This window comes from Rattus norvegicus, chromosome 18, assembly GCF_021556685.1.
Source record: "Rattus norvegicus strain SHRSP/BbbUtx chromosome 18, alternate assembly SHRSP_T2T, whole genome shotgun sequence".
NCBI lineage: Eukaryota > Metazoa > Chordata > Mammalia > Rodentia > Muridae > Rattus > Rattus norvegicus.
In genome coordinates this window covers 60314491-60334474 of record NC_141551.1, presented here as the reverse complement: position 1 = coordinate 60334474, position 19984 = coordinate 60314491, and the positions used below count along the sequence as shown (strand labels likewise).

Genomic DNA, 19984 nt, shown 5'->3' with positions numbered 1-19984 from the left:
TAGAAATATGCGCCCTAGAACTGCTCAGAGACACACATTTGAGTTATAGTGAATGCCTACAGTCCACGAGTTAGTTATGATGAATGTCTATAGTCCATGAGTTATGATGAGTGCCTGTGGCCCGCAAGTTAGTTATAGTGAATGTGTTTAATCCATGAGTTATGGTGAAAGCCTGTAGTCCATGTGCTCAGGAGGATGAGACAGAAGTCTGAGACTTTGAGATCAGACTAAGCTACAGAGTAAGTTCTAAGCCAGACAGAGCAAGACCCAGTTTCAAACAAAACAAGACACAAAGCAAACAGATAAAAACAAAACACAACACGTGACAGCACATATCCTAAAATTGGAAGGAGACAGAACAAGTTAGCCTGGCCTCTGTGCAAAGGTGACATGACAATCTGTGAAGTGGCCCATAGTTTTTGGAGAGAGGATTCCGTGGACAGGAATGGGTAGTACTCTTTCGGAGGACTTAAATTTGTTTCCCAGCACTGGGTGACTTACACTGCCTGTGACTCTAGCTCCAGGGACTCTGATACTTCTTGACTCTGCAGACACCTACACACACATGCACATGGCTGCACACAGAGACACTTATAACTTTAAATATATGCATATCTTAAATTATGTGTGCATAATTTTAAAAATAAAATAAATCTTTAAAATCTATCGCATACATTCAAAGATGCTGCAAAAGATGTTTATGTAAAGGCTATAGCTGGAGAGACAGATCAGCTGTCAAGAGTGATTTCTGCTCTTCCAGAGGGTAAGAATTTGGTTCTCAGCAGACTTCAACTCCAGCTCTAGGGGATCTGAAACCCTTCTGGCTCCGTCAATGCCTGCACCCAAGGGCATATACCCATATACACATAACTAAAAATAAAATAAATATTATTCTTAAAAACATATTTTCCTCGCATGATATAGCAAATAACTAGATGCAAGTTTAGACAGGTATGGTGGTACATGCCTTTAGTTCCAGTTCTTGGGAGGCAGAGAAAGTTGGACTCTTGGAAGGTTAAGGCCAATTTGGCCTGTGTAGACAGTTCCAGGCTACCAGAGCTACATGGTGAGTCCTAGTCTCAAAAAAGGAGTGAGTTTAGTATTCTATAATACGATTGTAATTTTAACCTAGCAGTTCCAGGCCTAGGCCTAGGGATAGTTTGAACACAGAAGGAAATGTTCTGGGCTCAACTTTCTTTTCATCCCATCATCTGAGGAAATAAAGCTACATTTACACAGTTGTATCTGTGGCCGCTCTGGCAAGGGGTCACATCCAAAGACCACCTAGGTCTGTATTATCCAGCTAGAATACAGACACACCCCTAGTACACACCTTTAATACTTAACAGTGAAGGTAAGAAAGTTAATTTGTGGAGGAAGCAGCCATGTTTGTAAGTGACGTCTAATTGAGGGGCAGACAAAGTGATGAATCAGAGAAAGATTTATAGAATGAGTCAGAGATATGATACACCTAACTCACATGAAAATACCGCAGGAAAGAGAGGCTTCTTAAGATCATCATCATCATCATCATCATCAGCAGCAGCAGCAGCAGCAGCAGCAGCAGCAGCAGCAGCAGCAGCAGCAGCAGTAGCAGTAGCAGCAGAAGAGAGAGAGAGAGAGAGAGAGAGAGAGAGAGAGAGAGAGAGAGAGAATGAGAATATATGGTGGTGATGTGTGGTGTGAGTAATTCAGTCAGAAGCTGAGAGACACCAAATTGAATCAGTCAGCTTGGAAGATTAGATTGTACAGAGGCTAGAAGCTTCCAGGCCTAGGCCTAGGGATAGTTTGAACACAGAAGGAAATGTTCTGGGCTCCACTTTCTTTTCATCCCATCATCTGAGGAAATAAAGCTACATTTACACAGTTGTATCTGAAGTTATATTTCTGGCATGGACATATTGCTATTACCTCTATTACTAGATTCTTCAATATAATCAAATATTTCTAGTATTAAATTCTAAATATCTGGCAATATATAATGATTATTACATAACAACAGTGGAAAAATAGAGCAAAATTGTGCATGCAATGTGATCCCAACATTTTATTAAATGTACACGTGTTAAGTTGAAGCAAGCGTGCTAAAATTGGATTCATGATTACCTGTGTTTACCATGAGTGATTTCTTGTTTTCTTTAAATAATTTATCAACTTTGTAAGTCTTTAATTAAAAAAATTATTTTATGTGATTTGTGTTTTGCCAGCCTGTATGTCTGTGTACCACATGCATGCCTGTGGCCAGCAGAGGCCAAAAGAGGGATTTAGATCCCTGGAACTAGAATTATAGATTATTGTAAATTGCCATGTGAGGTGCTGGGAACTGAACTTGGGTCCTCTGGAAGAGTAGCAAGTGGTTTTAATTTCTGAGCCATCTCTCTAGACCCTGTCAGTCCCTCTTGGATCACCATGTTAGTCCCTCTGCTCCCACCTCTGCTGTCTGTGGGGATTCTGTCATAGCCCGCCCCATACCCAGGATACTGAAATCTACATATGCTTAGGTCTGTAAATAAAATACAGCATTGTTTGCATAGAACCCACACTTATTCTCTGCTTTAGGTCATCTCTAAATTACTCAGTGGTTCTCAATCTGTGGGTCACAAGCCTTCTGGGGGTTGCACACCAGATATTCTGCATATTGGATGTTTATATTACAATTCATAACAGTAGCAAAATTACAGTTATAAAGTAGCAATGAAAATTATTTTACGGTTGAGGGTCACCACAACATGAGCAACTGTATTAAAGGGTCACAGCATTAGGAAGGTTAAGAACCACTGCCTTACATAGTACAAATTCCACTTCAATTAGAGTGCCAGAAATTGAGCCAATTAAAAAATATTCACAGGGTCTGTCAGGGTTTGAATATGCCTAGCCCTGGAGTGGCACTATTAGGAGGTGTGGCCTTGTTGGAGTAGGCATGTCACTGTACATGTGAACTTTAAGACCCTCATCCTAGCTGCCTGGAAGTCAGTCTTCTCTGAGCGGCCTTCAGATGAAGATGTAGAACTCTCAGCTCCTCCTGCACCATGCCTGCCTGGACACTGCCATGCCTTGATAATAGTGAACTGAACTTCTGAACTTGTAAGCAGCCCCAATTAAATGTTCTCCTTGTAAGAGTTGTCTTGGTCATGGTGTCTGTTCATAGCAGTAAAACCCTAACCAAGACAGGGTCAATAAAGATGTACTGTTTTCAAATATTTCCTTTCCTTCTTTTTGTTTGCTTGTTTGTTTTGAGACAGGGTCTCACACCATCCAGTCAGGCTTTTACTCCATTTTGTGGCTGAGAATGATCTTGAACTCATAATCTTCCTGACTCTTGTTCCCAAGTGGAGCTTACAGGAGTGCCCCCCACGCTTGGCTCAAATATTTCCAATCTGCAGTCCTTTGAACCTTCAGTAGTTGAACACGTAGGAACAGAGGGCAGACTATATAACTTAGATATATTTATTATTATATATGTGCATTTTCACAGTCGGGTACATGCGAGCATGTGGAGGTGAAAGGACAACTTTATGGATCCTGTTTCTACTTTTCACTTTTATGGGGGTACTGGATATCATCAGAATTGTATAGCCAGTGCCCTTACCACTGAGCCATCTCACCAGTACTGACTACAGCATTTTTAATATTATATACATTTAATATCAGACACATTGGATGCTAATTTTAAAGAGGTTGGCTTGTGAGTATAGCTAGCTGACTTATCACGAATCACAGAGTTTGTAAGTATATAATAGGAACATTTTTTCAATTTTTTTTTACAAAGTAAATAGTAAATAAACTTGAGTTTCCTGGAATTTCTTTTATAGTCATTTGTGAATGTAGTCAACCGGAAATAGTTACGCATTAGTCACAGCAAAAGAAGCTGCTAATGGGAAATGGTTAAATGAATAGGTTTATATTTGGATTCTGATGAAGAGAGAGCGGGATGGGGGGGAGGCTGTGTGTTCACACAGATGCATTGTGGAGGGAAATAGAGCAGTTTGCTCACTCAGTAGCTCTACCTTACAACTCACTCTCTGTTCTGTTATTGTTGAAAGATTTGCTCTGCGATACCCAAGTTCACGTCCAACAATCTGCCAAGCAATAGAAGCGAGTGAGGGTCAACGTCTTAAACATAAGAGTGCTTTAATTTTTAATTACCTTTTCTGACATCACAATCAATATTTATTAAGCCAGCATAAAAACAAAGTGACACCCTGCTGAGTGCTGCGTGAATTATTCAGAGGAAAGTTCTTAGGCTAATGAAGCCAGGCCTCCAGCATGGCTTGGAGAAGTCTCTACTTGCTGTTCTCTGCTGCTGAGCTTCCACTGTGGTGGTCCTGATCCTGGCTTCCTCCCATTCGCTCTTTCTGTCCTGCCTTTGGCTCTCTGAGTCTCTTTCCCCAGTATGACTGCAAGCTTGACTGCAGCCTGGCTCTCTCTTTCTCTAGTTAAGAGGTTTTCATCCCAACTGATGTGACAGTTGTCAGAACGAGAGGCTCTGCTGATGCCCGGAGTCCCTAATCAGTTACACCTTGCTGAACAAAAATTTTACACTGGAAAACAAGTCTTGTGGGATTAAATTGATATGGCCATCTCTTTGGAGGGTAATGTAGGATTATAAATGCAATCTTTGGGCCTTAGGCTCAGTGGATCTGTCAAAAAACAAAACAAAACAAACAAAGAAACAAAAAACCTCTTCTATTGTGACTCGAACTGTTGGGTGGTTTTTGTTGTTGCTGTGTGTATGTGGTATCAAAGTTAAGAGCGAAGGGATTTGTTGGGTAAGTGTACATGCTGCTCTTCCAGAGAACTGGAGTCCAAGTCCAAGTACCGACTTTGGATTGCTTTTATGTACACACACACACACACACACACACACACACACACACACACACACACACACAAACACACACATACACAGAGACAGAGAAAGAGAGAGAGAGAGAGATAGACAGACAGACAGACAGACAGACAGGCAGACTCATACACACACAAACACACACAGAGAGGGAGAGACAGACAGACAGACAGACACACACACACAGAGACAGACAGACACAGACACACTCACACAGAGACAGACAGACAAACAGATACATACACACACACAAACACACACACACACAGAGGGAGAGACAGACAGACAGACAGACACAGTCACATACACTACACATATACACAGACACACACACACACAGACACATACACACATATGCACAGACACATAGACACACACAGAGACACACACACACACACACACACGGTGGGAGGGGAATTAAGCTTTTAAAAGTAAAATCAGTTTTAGACAATGAACAAAGATATTGGCATGTCACATCTCAAGTAATTGACACTTGAGTCTAATTGCTCCCACATAAGAGGAGGAAGGGGAGACCATCCATATGCTTGTATTTGGTCAATAAGACAAAGAAGTAGCTTCTTTCTATATCTTCCCCAGAACTTATGTATGAGCTTTAAAACAGACCCTGGATTAATTTAGGCACAGGATAAATACAGATGTTGGAACATGTGAGGGTAATCTGTGGGGTGTGGGCTGAGCCCAGCTCTTCCCTGTGAACTAATGACAGAAGTGAGACACTGGTGTTTTCAAAGGGAAAGCCCCCCCATAGGCTCATATATTGAGTGGTTGGTTATTACGGACTAATGCTACTTAACAGGGATTAGAAAATGTGGCCTTGTTGGAGGAAATGTGTCACTGACCATGGGTGTTGGGGTTTCAGAAACTCATGCTAAACCCAGAGTCACCCTCTTTTCCTGCTGTCTGCCTACCCAGATGTAGAACTCTCAGCCCCTTCTTTGGCACCGTGTCTGCTTGCTTGCTGCCGTGTTTCGTGCCATGCTGCTAATGAGCTGAAGCTCTGAAACCGTAAGCCAGCCCCAATTAAATGACTTCCTTTATGTGTGTTTCCATAGCCATGATTTCTCTTCCCAGCAACAGAGCACTGGCTAAGATAGACACCTAGATGGCAAAGGTGACACCATTGTCACATCTGAGAGATAGCTCATCAGGGAGACTTACAAAGGAGCTTTATTCGGTGCACGGAATAGACAATAGGAAAGCATTTTCCAGTTTAGAAGCACAATCAACAACTTCAAGTTATAGGGAGCTCAAAAATAGCATGAGGTAGCTCCGTGTCTTATCTGACTGACTACAGAGCAGCAGCAGCCATACATGCTGGTCTAAAGAATGCTGGACGTCAGCTGGAGGTGGTGGTACTCACCTGTAACCCCAGGATTGTGAAGGCAGAGCAAGGAAGAGAGGGAGATTAAAGATCGAACAGAAAACTGATTCACCAGAAAAGCTAAGCAATGTCCCCAAGGTTATACGGGTGGGAAAGTGATAACCAGAACCAAGGATCTTCTCCTGTTGCTGAAATGACAAGTTACTTATCCTCTAAGTTTAGTTAACTTAAAGTTCCTCTTCTGGCTGGTGGTGACGCACGCCTTTGGTCCCAGCACTTGGGAGGCAGAGGCAGGTGGATCTCTGACTTCTAGGCCAGCCTGGTCTACAGAGTGAGTTCCAGGACATCCAGGACCACACAGAGAAACCCTGTCTTGAAAGACCAATCAAAACCCAAAAAGAAACAAAACAAAAACCCCCAAACAAACAAACAAACAAACAAACAAACCATCTTGTGTAAAAAGCTAGTGTGTGTGTGTGTGTGTGTGTGTATGTGTGTGTGTGTGTGTGTGTGTATGCCACATATGTGTGAGTGTCTGTGGATGACAGGAAGGGGCCTCGGATTCCCTATAGCTGACTTACAGACAGTTGAAAGTCACTAGATGTGGGTGCTGGGATCCCAACTCAGGCTCTGTGGAAGAGAAGCAAGCTCTTAACCACTGAGTCATCTCTCCGACCCACAGTGCAGCCTTGCTTCACCTTTTTGCCTCCCAAATAGTGCCAATCACGCCATTGCTTCATTTTACCTTCCTGTTATTATTACTAATAATGTTACATAATAATAAAATAATAATGTAATCACAAGATTGTTATTACACCTTAGCATGAATCATGTCACTGCATTATAACATATTAATATTATTAGATAACACTGTTGTATGGCTTTCCTTGGGTCTTTGTAGAGTAGAATCGTAAGTAGGGTTGAGAACGACAACTGATTCTCTTACAGCTCTGGAGGCCAAAGTCTTGGCTGGGCCCCCTTCTCGAAGGTGCAGGTGGGAATCCTCATTTTTTGGTTCCCTCTTTGATATTTCATGACTGGCTGCCAAATCCTCCCGTTTCTGTTACCGTGTCACTTGTCACTTGTATTTCTTCCTGATGTTTTTCTTGACTTTCTTCTCCTGTAACAGCATCAGCCCTTGGTCTTACAGTCCATCTAAATGCTAGTGTTCCCTCACTGTAGCTGGATGCCAAGCTAGTCCTTGTGCCAAGCTCTATCCTGCTTGCTGTGTACTCTAGACAGCTTTCAAGTTTTATCTGCCTATCAGATGGGAATAGCTGCAACTTATGCCAGCAGGGGCTGGAATCAGGCAATGCCACTGTGTCCACCTCTGTTTTCACTTGAATGATTTCTGCATACATACATACATACGATAAAATTCATGAAGTTACACTTTTATATGGGTTCATTACATTTGAACTATGTCTTTACAAAATTGGCTTAAAAATTTTATTTTGTTGCTGGTATTTTTTTTTTAACCTACAGATAAGATCTCACATAGGCTGGCCTAGATCTCACAATGATGGCGTAGAACTCCTGAGCCTTCCCACCCCCACCCCTACCCCAAGTGCTCACATAGGCATGTGCCACCATGCCTGGTTTTTCTACATGAAGAATTCCTGCAAACAGAATCACTGAACCATACAGAAATCCCTTCAGGATCCAAAGCACAAGTCCCAGGTCCCACTGAGGAGGACACACATTCCTTTTCCCTTTCTATCAGCCCTGTGTCTCGGAGGTTCCAAGAGGCCCTGGGTCCGGAGCACTACAGTTACAGTACCTTACAGATATAAAGCCATCTCCCAGGATTCAGCACTGACAAAGCCATGACTGAAGAAAAGCCATAGATCACAAGCACTCCCAGTGGATGCCTGTTACACAAGGAAAATTGGTGCTCACCTCACCATGTGACTTCCTTCCTCCCTGAAGCAAAGAGCATGTTTCCCTCATCTGCCTGCTCTAGAGATGTCTCAGTCTTACCCAGGAGCAGAGGCTCCTCACAAGAACCTCAGTCATGAAATGAGCTCGGCCTCTGGCATAAATAGTTCCCTACTCTCTGTGGGCTCATGTATACTTGACAAGTGGTTTCTTTTCATTAAACTGTCTTGATCTGCCATCCACATCTGTATATAAGTTGCCCTATGCCATGTGCATGGAGTAATGTCCCTGTTGAATCTACAGGGCAGGCTACAGCAGCCCCTTAGCCTTTGATCATACTTGCATATTTTCAGTTTTTATACAACTACAATCCATCCTGCAAGATGCAATTATACTCGTATACCTTTGCACAATTGCGCAAGTTTTTCTACATGAAGAATTCCTGCAAACAGAATCACTGAACCAAAGATAATGCATTCCTGGGACTCAACGGAGGAAGGTCAGTGATAAAGCACTGAATCAGCATAGTCAAGGCCCTGCCTTTGATCCTCAGGACCACTCACACGATGAAACAATGGCCAGGCATGGTGGCACATGCCTATGTGAGCACTTGGGGTAGGGGTGGGGGTGGGAAGGCTCAGGAGTTCTACGCCATCATTGTGAGATCTAGGCCAGCCTATGTGAGATCTTATCTGTAGGTTAAAAAAAAAATACCAGCAACAAAATAAAATTTTTAAGCCAATTTTGTAAAGACATAGTTCAAATGTAATGAACCCATATAAAAGTGTAACTTCATGAATTTTATCGTATGTATGTATGTATGTATGTATGTATGTATATATATGTATGTGTATCCTGTGAATACATGTGTTTGTGTTCAGAGCCCATTTCAAAACAGGATAACGTCCCCTTAATTTGGTCATTGCCTGCGAAGATCTCAGCACAAGTGGTTGTATCAAAGAAGGGGTGATAAATTGAACATTTACCTACCCATGTCCATCCATTCTTGATTAAGGTTATTCCTGCTAAAAGAGTCCCCTAGCTTTCTGGTCTGGACTGTTTCATGGCTTCAAACCTTGGCACAAGGACCAGGAACTTGAATGAAATGGTGTTGGTGTATAAGAATCTGGTAAGTGTTAGTTTGGGGCTTGTTCTCTCACTTCAAATCACCCCCAGAGTTCCACCATCATGGCGTGGTGGAAGAAACTCTGTGTAAGAGGTGAGACGGTTGGGACTCAGTTCTGGTTCTACTGTGTGGGTAAGACAGGCCTTATTCTTTTTTTTTTGGTTCTTTTTTTCGGAGCTGGGGACCGAACCCAGGGCCTTGCGCTTCCTAGGTAAGTGCTCTACCACTGAGCTAAATCCCTAGCCCCGACAGGCCTTATTCTTGAGGGCCTCTTGCCCCGTCTGTGAAAGGAAAAGCAAGCTTGGATGGCTCCGAATTCCATTGGCTCTCCATGTCCTATTCCAATTTGTCTCCATAACAAAGAATTTTGAGCTTTAGAGAGGAAGAATGCCAACCCACCAAACAAATAACTCATTAAAATAGAAGTGTCTCATTAATGTGTTTCTGGAGAACTGAATTCTTAAAAATAGGGAGGCATATGGAGGAAAAGGAGGAGGGGCAGCTGCTGTGCTCTCCTCTGGGGAGAGAATGAAAGGGCTTAAATTATGCCAAGAGGGATTTATTTAAATTAGACATTAAGAAAGTTGTGAGACAATGCAGTGTGCTATCCAGGATTTTGGATCCTGCTATATAAAGACTTTTTTTTAAAGCATGTGTTTTATTTTGAATATATATATATATATTCACTTTTGTACATACACTGTACTTCGGCATAAAATGAAGACGTATAGTTAGGTCTTTCTAGGAGAAAACAAAAGCAAAGGAACTGGCATTCAACACGATTCACCATCTCTAACTTTGGCAAACGTCACTAATTTAATATGGCTTTATTCTCGTGAAAGCCGAGGCAAGTCCTCATTATTCACGTCTTCATCACGACCTAGGCAGCTACTGCCAGTCAATCATAATTGGCCAATGAGGTTGAAGCTTCTCTGCCTTCTCAGGCTGTGCTCCTTTAAATACTCAAAGCGATTTGCACAGGATTCTCCCAACTGCCGGTTCCCATTCTCCACAGCCACCATGCTCCTGCCTGTGAGGATTGTCCTTTTTTATAAAAATTCAGACTCGGGGCTGGGGATTTAGCTCAGTGGTAGAGCGCTTACCTAGGAAGCGCAAGGCCCTGGGTTCGGTCCCCAGCTCCGAAAAAAAGAACCAAAAAAAAAAAAAAAAAAAAAATTTAGACTCCAGGTCCCTTTCCCAAAGACTCTAGTGATATGGGCCCATGCCATACCTTTTACCAAGCTGACCCTGGGCGACTCTCTAGGCAGTACTGCAAGGGTCACACAGAAGGTCCAGAGACCTGGGTGTAAGAAAGGCATTACACAAGGTGGTGTTTGTTTAGCCCATTTTGGAGTCCAACTTCCAGGCTAGCCTAGGCTCTCTGCTCAACTGATCAACTGATTACAGAAAACAGTCCTTTTTGTTGGGTGTTCTAGGCTAGCTCCCTACCTGAAGTTCAGGTCAGAGTGAAAACCCAGAATCCACCCTCAGGGTGCTTACTACCTGCTTAGTGTTGGTATTCATTCACCTGCAACTTCTCTTAGTTGCCTCTGTTATTTCACATTCATTGCCATCGCTGGACTTTTCTAATTGAAAAAATTCTTCTCAATTGCATTTGACCTTCTTTATAGCAGTACCAAATCATTTCCATATTTTGTTGTTTTTCCCTAGTTACCAATTTCAGCCCCATTTAGGGTACTGGTAATCAAGGAGTTGAATCCATTCATGTCTAGCTTAGTAAACCAATGGATTTATTTACTGGTGCCTTACAGAAGTAGAGATGACACAAGGGACCTGTATCAATGAAAGCCCACTCCCAAATACCCACATACCATTGTCTAGATTAAAACCTTGAATCTTAGAGGGAAACTCCTTAAGGCACAGGCGTTAAAGGGTAGGTGAAATATCAGAATATTTTAAGATGAATGTTAAAAGGGTGGTGGACTAATAGGATGTTTCTATGGGGAAAGCTCATTAGGGCCAGAATATTTACAGTGCAATAAAACAATAGAATGTTCTAAGGAAAGCTGAACACACTCCCCCTCCCCACATCCTGCTGGGAAGCTTCTTAAGCCCAGGAACTAAACAATTCAGTACACTTCAGGAAGTCCCTGAAACAAACCAGTCTCTGATCCCCTTCTTCCCCAAGCATACATGAGCAGTCAGGAGAGACACTCTTAGACAAGCAGAGCTGCCCAGAAGAAGCTAAGACCAGCTGAGCTGCCAGGAAGAGGCTAAGACCAGCTGAGCTACCAGGAAAGGACACTCTCCAACCTTCTGAGCTGCCTGTGGGCTTTGCAATGGGCTCCAGGTTTCTGGCTTTCACAGGCTACTGATGCAGGGGTGGGCTTCAGTGACGCATGTGTGTTTGAGTCATTTCTGCTTTTACAAGTAACCCCTCACTCAGATTCTGGTAAGTAGTCTCAATCCAAATCATTGGTTCACCAAGTTGGGCTCTGATGGTATTTTTACTTTGGTCCTCGGTTGGTTCCCTACCTGGGGTAAGCAAATGTTTGTTCATGTCTCCCCATGAAGAGTACCACACATCAATCAATCACCCCTACACATTTTTATCTATTCAACAACTCAGTAAAGAAAGTTAATTACAAGGATACCATTATAATATCTTAAAACTGGTCAGAACAAAAGTAAAGTTAAGATACAAAGAAATAACAGCCTTCAACTGGTCGCAACAGACCCTATCTCTCATTAGCCACATAAGTCATAGGGGGTTCACAGGGGCTAAATACAGACCCTGTGGAGATGTTCATTATATGGCAAAAGAGATCTCTCAGATGTGATTAAAGATCTCATGACATAAAAAATCATCCTGGTTCCTCCAGGCTTTCTCTAGATAAAATCACAGGTGTTCTCACAATGGGAGGCAGAGGGGAATTTGACCACAGCAAGTGGAAGGCAATGTAACCATGGAAGCAAGATGCTAGGCTGCTGGCATTGGCAGTAGAAGGGAGGGGTATGAGCCAAGGGACACATGTGCATCTAGAAGCAGAGGTTAGGATACGGATTCTACTTGGAGCTTCCAGAAGGCCACAGCCCTGTTGACACTGTGGTTTTTAGTACAGTGAAATCAATTTAGAGCTCTGACCTGTAGAACCACCCGAGGCTACATTATGCAATTGTAAGCCATAGAATTCACAGTCATTTGCTGCAGCAGCCGCAGGAAGCTAACACATCTGGGAATATCAGGCTGCAGATGGCCGGGGGGGAGGGCTTGAGGGATGAGGAGGATGGGGTACCACATCCGCTGATAGAACTGAGTTGTGTGCCCAGCTTAGAGAGGCAGGGATTGAATGTCTGAGATCTGCTAGAAGACAGAGCAGTGAGGTGAGTACATCTGGCCAGAGTTAAAAAACAAAACGCGGGCTGGGGAGATGGCTCAGTGTTAAGAGCACTGACTGCTCTTCCAGAGGTCCTGAGTTCAAATCCCAGCAACCCCATGGTGGCTCACAACCATCTGTAATAAGATCTGATGCCCTCTTCTGGTGTGTCTGAAGACAGCTATAGTGTACTTATAATCAATCAACCAACCAATCAATCAATCAATCCTAAAAACCAAAACGAAACAGATTACAGTCAGATCCTATGTACCTCTGGAAAACATCATATACCGCTGTAAAATATGTACAGAATATATACCATACATGATATGCATCCTGTGTGTGACCAGACCGTTCTTGTACTGTGCTTAGGAGGCAACTATAGTGGGCAGACTAAACTACTGAGAGAAATGCTTCCCTGCTCGTTGGCACAGAGTACTGAAAAAACAGACGGACTCCAATTCCTTCCAAGTCTTCTCCCATTCCTTTCCTATCATGCATCCAGAAATTCTCTCTCTCTCTCTCTCTCTCTCTCTCTCTCTCTCTCTCCCTCCCTCCATCCCCCCCTCCTTCCCTCCCTCCCCTCTTTCCCTCCCTCCCTCCCCTTGTTTCAAACTCACAATCTACAGTCTATCGGCCTCAGCACCACACCTGGCTCCATCAGGGTCATGAACCGATACTGAAGAACCCTGCTTTGTAAAGGTAAAACTGTATGATTCTTGACAGGTCCCTTGTGGGAACCCAACCGCCGATGTTTGTGTCAAGAAGACACTGGCATAAGGACAGACACGTAGGTGAATAGAAGTGAGATCATAGAAATAAACACTGTAGATATGGTCCATTTACTTGTGGTGAGGTTACAAAGACAATTCCATGAGTCTAGTCTATTTGTTGGTTAGCACTCGAACAACTGGATACCAATACATAAAAGAATGAACGAGAACTTCTATCTCAGATTATACACAAAATTAACTCAAAGTGGTTCCTGGACCTGGGTGGAAAATGTAAATCTACATAACCCTTAGAACAAAGTATAGAATTACATTTTTGTGGCTTTGGCTTAGGCAGTGGCTTTTTACTTAAGACAGAATACAAGCAGCTCAAGGAAACAGAATTGAAACTATGTGTGCTTTGAAGGACGCTGTTATGAAAAGGCAGCTGACAGGGAGAACATATTTGCAAGTAATACACAAGAGACTTGAGACTACCATATATAATGAATTCCTTTTTAGAAATATTTATTTAATGTATACGAGTATTCTGTTGCTGTCTTCAGACACACCAGAAGAGGGCTCTGATGGTTGTGAGCCACTATGTGGTTATGGGAATTGAACTCAGGACTTCTGGAAGGGCAGCCAGTGCTCTTAACCGCTGAGCCATCTCTCCAACCCTATAGTGAATTCTTATAACTCAAGAATAAAAACTATTTCTACATGGGCAAATTATTCAAACATATGTGTCCTCAAACCTCAAATAAAATAAACAGATGGTCAGTAAGCCCATAAAATATTCATCATCATTAATTGTTAGAGAAATATAAGTTCATGCACACAATGATGAATACAATTTTTAATGCAAAAAGTGTTGGTGCGGACACCCATTGGCAGGGATATCAGTGAGCCCCTATGTTAAACAGCTTGATACCTTGCTGGAAAGTTGTATACAGTTACCAGGTGTGTTAGCTACTTTTCTTTTTGCTCTCATCAAACTGCTTGACAAGCAGTTTAAATTTGGCTTTACAGCTGGAGGGGGTGAGGCCTACTGTGGTGAGGAAGGCGGGTGCAGGAATGTGAGCCGCTGGTTTACATTGTATCTGTAGGGAAGCAGGGAGAGCACTAGAAATGAAACTTGGCCTTAATACTTAAGGCCCACCCCCCAATGACTCACTTCCTCTGCATCTGGCGATGCTCTGAACGTTAATCAAGAGGTGAACTGAGGAACATATTGTAGTTTACCAACACAATGCTATGTCACTTGGTCAGAAAATGCCACTTCACGCTCACCACGCTTTAAAATACTACGCTAAGTGAAAAAGAAAATCAAATACGAAGGTCACATAGCGTATGATTCTATTCATGCACTAAGATATCTAGACTAGGCTGATGCACAGAAACAGACACTAGATTAGCAATTCCCACAGAGTGAGGGTGAAGTGGTGAGAACGGTATGGGAAGTGTCTGTGAATGGATACTCTAGGTGAATGGACAGGAAGTGAAAATTCATATCTGTAACTAGAGCTGGAGAGATCATTAAAGGTTCAGAGTCACATCTAATATCTTCATAAGTAGATATCCTTGATGGTTGTGGAATGCTGAAAATATTCCAAGAAACTTTGACTTGTTTACCTTTGAAGACCAGATTCTCTGGGGTATGAATTATGGATCTCGTACGGCTAGTAGTTTAAGATTTGCTTTATTCTTGAAATCATGTGTGAGTATATACCTGTGACTGGGTATATTCATGCAAGGACGGGTGCCGATAGAGACCAGGAGAGGGATCGTCAGGTAGCCTGGAGCTGACGTTACAGGTAGTTGTGAGCTTCCCAATGTTACTGTTGAGAACTGAGCTCAGATTCTCTGCAAGAACAGTATGTGTCCTTAACTGCTAAGCCACTTCTCAGCCCCCATAATTGTTATTTTTAAATGAGAGAGGGAGGTTGGGCAGTTGGGAGATTTCTGAGGGGGACTGAAGAGCCATGATCAGAGTAAGGAAGCTCAGAAGAGTGCCCTAGAACATTCTGCAGAAGTGTCCTCTGAGACCACCTGCCCTGGTCAGCGCGCACCAGGGCCTGGGCCAATATATAATTCTTTCTCAAGCACACTGCTACTCTTGGCCTAGACGGCCTTGATGCCACTAGCATTCCTCCCTTCAGTCTTGGAAGGGATGCTTGGCTGGAAGGTTGCAGAGCAAATAATTATACGTAGTTCTGAGTCCATCTTATGGAGTGAGGACTTCATTAGCTGCCCTGGAGCTGGCGTTACACTCAGGTGTAAGCTCCTTGACGACAGTGCTGCAGATTCCACTCAGATTTCCTGTATGAGCAGTAATTGTTCTTAACCACCAAGCTATGTCTCAGCCCCCATAGTTGTTATTTTTAAAAGAGAGGGAGAAGTTGGGAGGTTCATCTTACCTTGGAAATTAGAGCACTTAACTCAGGAATGCCGAACATAAGAGGCGGGTCAGATACTAAGCTACAAAAATAAAGACGAATGACCCTCCTGACATCACTTTTATTTTCTTTTGTTTTTCCCCTTAGATTTCTGCACAGCGAGCCAAAGAGTCTAATCACGGTTCCTCTCTGTCCTCTTGGTTGTCATTAGCAGGTCCCTCTGCCATTCGTGGGTAATTGTCTATCAAATCTCTATTGCTACCGACCCACATTTCAATAACAAAGGCAAGATGTTAGCATGACCCTTAATTCTGCTTCACATGGTTTTCCTTTATTGGGAAACTACCAGGATCATAAAGGCTTTAGTAATCGAAAAGAATGGGCTTTGGAACAGGGCAGCTTTGAATAAAAATCTTAGTTCAGATGCCTCCTGAGTCTCAAGTTCCTGATGTGGAAACTAAGGTTAACGTTAACCTCTAGGGGCACTGTGAGTGCTAGCAAAGCTTGTCTACTCTCAGCACCACAGCAGAATTTCGGAGATGGTCAGCAGAGGGAGGCTGGCATGGGAGGTAGTCAGTGGCACTGGAGTCTTTGAGGTAAGAGCAAATGTGTGCATGTTCACTGCCCTTAACACTTGTGTTCAGAATGGCCAGGCCCAGGCACCGTCACAGAACTTGGGGCCAGAGAGAAACGCACGACTCCATAACCTCTTCTGAAAATAGCCATGCTTTATGCAAAATATCTTGCATCTTCTGCCCTCACGGACTCGCTAACCAATGCCGGGCCCCAGGGTTTCATCCGGAGCTGGTAAGACTCACCCTGTTTTCCTGACCAATACAGTTAACCTCACAGAAAGTATAAGGTCATGGGAAATTCAGTGAAGGAAGTCAAAGTATTGTGCATTTCCTGATGCCTCAGAGAAGCCGATGGGTTCCATGCAAAGAAATGGAGGCTTATAACCATTCTAAACCACCATCGTGAGGGGCTGCGAGATGATTCCGTGGGTAAAGTGTATGCTATACAATCATGTGTATCTGAATGGGGTCCCTAGAACCTACTTACAAGCCAGATGTGGTAGCTCATACCTACCACCCCAGACTGGGGGTGCTAAGAGGTTGTTTTCCAGTCTAGGCAAACCCACAAGCTCTAAGTTCAGTGAGAGCTATCAACCACAAGGTGAAGAACAGTAGAAAAAGATACCCTAACTCAACCTCAGGTCTTCATACACATGTGCACAGACAAACACGCCTGTGCACGCAGTTGCTTATAACACATACACTTGTGGTAAGAAGCAAAAGGTTATATGTGTCATAAATCATGCTAACTATGAAGACAGATTACAGAAGAATGAAACACACTTTCTAAACTGCACATTCATTCACCAGAATATGTATCAATACATATTGAGAACCTACAATTAGGTGTTACTGGAACTATTTTTCTCCTTACTCCATGTTTCCAAATGTGGGGACAACCATTCTTGTAACACTTGTGGTTTATTTCTGTACTTACTGGTGTGTCCTCCTCTGGACACACAAAGAAATAGAGTGAGGGGTGGGGTTTACTTGTCTTCTGTGTGTGTGAAATTGTTTATGGGGGTTGAGCTTGGCCTGAGAAGACATGGGTTGTGATGGGAGGCCAAAGAGGGAATGCAATTACAAACTACCTGAGTTTCCTGCCCAGGCCTGCCTAAGCACTCACCTTCTAGCTACAGGCTTCTCTATCCCTGGCTGGCCACAGTATTTCACAAATGGGCTAGGGCCTCCTCTCAATATCAGGGATCTCAGAGTCTCTCAGGGTACCCCACGTCCTGTCTCCCAGTCTGCTCTTTGCCTCCTCAACCCTTTCCCTCCAGAATAGTGTCTGACTGGCCGGGCTTGGGAACTGTTCTCCTGGCTTGGCTTTTGTTTCCAGCATTTTAGAACCCAGCTTCTTACTGGGTGAAAGTTCCTACCCTCCTCTCCATTCCTTCCTCATACAGGATTCTGCCCTGGTCCTGGCACACCCCTGCCCATCTGCCCACCCCTGTGTCTCTCAACTCCCCTTCTCTCTAAAACCCTGGTAGGGATAACTATGAGAAAGGGAGTCAATGGACTGGCGGAGAACTCTAGACAAAGGGAGCCTTTGTTTTCCCAGGCTTTCTCTCCTGGCTCCGGCCTCTTTGAAGAGCTGTACCCACACACTCTAATGTTAACATTCACCCATTGAGCCACAGCACATGGCCTTCTCTTCCCTACCATCTGTCAGCAACGTAACTGCCTGGCTGGTCTCACTGCAGACTGTAAATAAACCAATAGTCTCAACTTCCGAGGGAAAACCAAAGCGCAGGAATTATGCTAATTCCATTCTAACCCATTTGCATGCATATATTAATATGAATCATGTTACCCCTCCAGCTGCTTCACTGTTACAAGTGGTCTTCAGTAGTGAAGATATCAGGGTGAAATAATCAAACTCCTTTCCTTCTAGCCCACACTCCCTGAAACTATTCACACAACCTTGCTTATCTACAGCGGGATGCCACAGGGATGCAAATTTAAAGCCCCAGGCAACTCAGTTCCCCTAAAATGGATAGTACCTGTGATTTCCCCCTCAGTGTCAAAAACACAGGGCTATTGAACGTTATTTGGAAGAGCTCACAACCTAAGTGCACAAGTTCACATGCCACACTCCAATGAGTGGGTGTTGGTTCTTACACAATCCTTGAGCAGGTGGGCTACGGCCTAATTTTATGCAAATGTCGACTGCCTTCTAAATACAGTGTGCTCAGGAAAAATGCACCACAGTTTGGAAAAATGCTTTCCAAACAGAGGGGGAGGGGTGCCCGCAGAAGTCCCAAGATGTATTCAGTTGGTTTTTGAATGCAAACCTCCCAGCCAAGGTTTTGGAGGAATCTATCTCACAAACTCAGGAACGGGGAGGAGCAAGAGCTCGGCATGCTGTCTCCCTCCTACACTCCATTGCAAAGCCATCCACAGAAAGGGAGAAGCTTCACTATGTAGGGGAGGGGTCACAGTCCCAGCCTTTAGAACATGTATCTAAACCGAGGTGTAGGCGGCATAAAATGGAATGTGTTGCCCTTGGCTGTCCAGATGAATGGGATTTGATAACTGTATGCATTCGTGTAAAAGGTAAAAGGAAGGAAGGCTGTGGTATAGGCCAGTGGTGGGTTGCTTACCCAGCATATGGGAAGCCTTGGGTTCAATCTTAGTACTGCTCCCCCCAAACAAGTTAAATCTTTTAAGTGAAAATTAAAATTCCAGTTCATGGAGATATTTTCTTAAGAAAAATAAATAAAATCTGGGCATCATGACTCATGTCTTTAATCCCAGAACTGAGAGGCTGAGGTAGGTGGACTTTTGTGAGTTTGAGGGCAGTCTGGTCTACATAGCAAATTCCAGGACACTCAAGGACATAATAGAGAGACCCTGTCAAAGAAGAAAGAGAAGGAGGAGGAAAAGGAGGAAAGGAGGAGGAGGAGGAAAGGAGGAGGAAGAGGGAAGGAGGAGGAGGAGGAGGAGGAAAGAAAGGAAAAGAAAAGAAAAATATAGAGCGTAGTCAAGCATCCTGACCTATGTCTAGAATTCCAGGACTCAGAAGTTGAGGCAAACAGACAGAAGTTGAGGTCTGTGAGTACCAGACCAGCCTAGACTTCAGCATGAAATGTTGTCCCCAAAATAAATAAAGAAATGTTCTCTTTAAAGAACCAGACAAATTGTAAAGGGGTGGGGGAGCAAATGCCATAGTTTGGGGGTTTCTACCCCTCCTTAGATCATTTAGTTCACAGATAAAAGACACAAACCTTTTTATTTATACTAAGTCTTAGACAGTTTTAAAGCTGAGCAGATAGCTACCCTCTATGGTATTATGTCTACTTCCCTGCCAATAACCCCGAGAATATGACTAGCCAAGTTCCGCATGGGCTACTCTTATTCTATTTGGCTAGCCCTCATGCCATGTTTTCATAATTCACCCACCCCATGTTGTCTTCTCTCTCTACCTTCTTCCTCATCTCTTGTGGTTTCCTGCCTCAGACATCCAAGCCCAGGAAATGAAATTCTACCTACCTCTCTAGCTATAGGCTGTAAGCATCTTTATTCAACCAAAAGTTTTAAATTAAGGAACAAGGGCTCATAGCATCCCTTTGTGCACATACATAGCAACAGACCAAACCTCAACAGTTCCCCTTTTTTCCTAACTAAAAAGGCTCTTTCTCTTAAAATAATAAACAACATACAGTAGGAAAAATTATGAATAATTATGAAAATAGGGAAGAGTTACATTCAAAAGTCCATTTTGTTTATGTTCAGCAACTCAGGAGAAAGTATTTTACTATCTATCCTAT

At 43.3% G+C, this 19984-nt stretch overlaps 1 long non-coding RNA gene and 1 pseudogene across 2 annotated transcripts in view; one reads left to right on the top strand and one right to left on the bottom strand.

The window, feature by feature from the left end:
• LOC102553083 (uncharacterized) overlaps nt 1-19984 on the bottom strand; it is a 58833-nt gene that overhangs the window by 25750 nt on the left and 13099 nt on the right. Inside the window, exon 3 of one of the 2 annotated variants that reach the window (XR_015643053.1) lies at nt 3886-4079. The exons of the other annotated variant lie outside the window; for it this stretch is intronic. This is a non-coding gene — a long non-coding RNA (uncharacterized LOC102553083). Of the gene's footprint in view, nt 1-3885; nt 4080-19984 lie in introns of those variants that run through there. 2 annotated transcript variants of the gene reach the window in all.
• Nucleotides 323-420, top strand: LOC120098341 (U6 spliceosomal RNA; annotated as a pseudogene).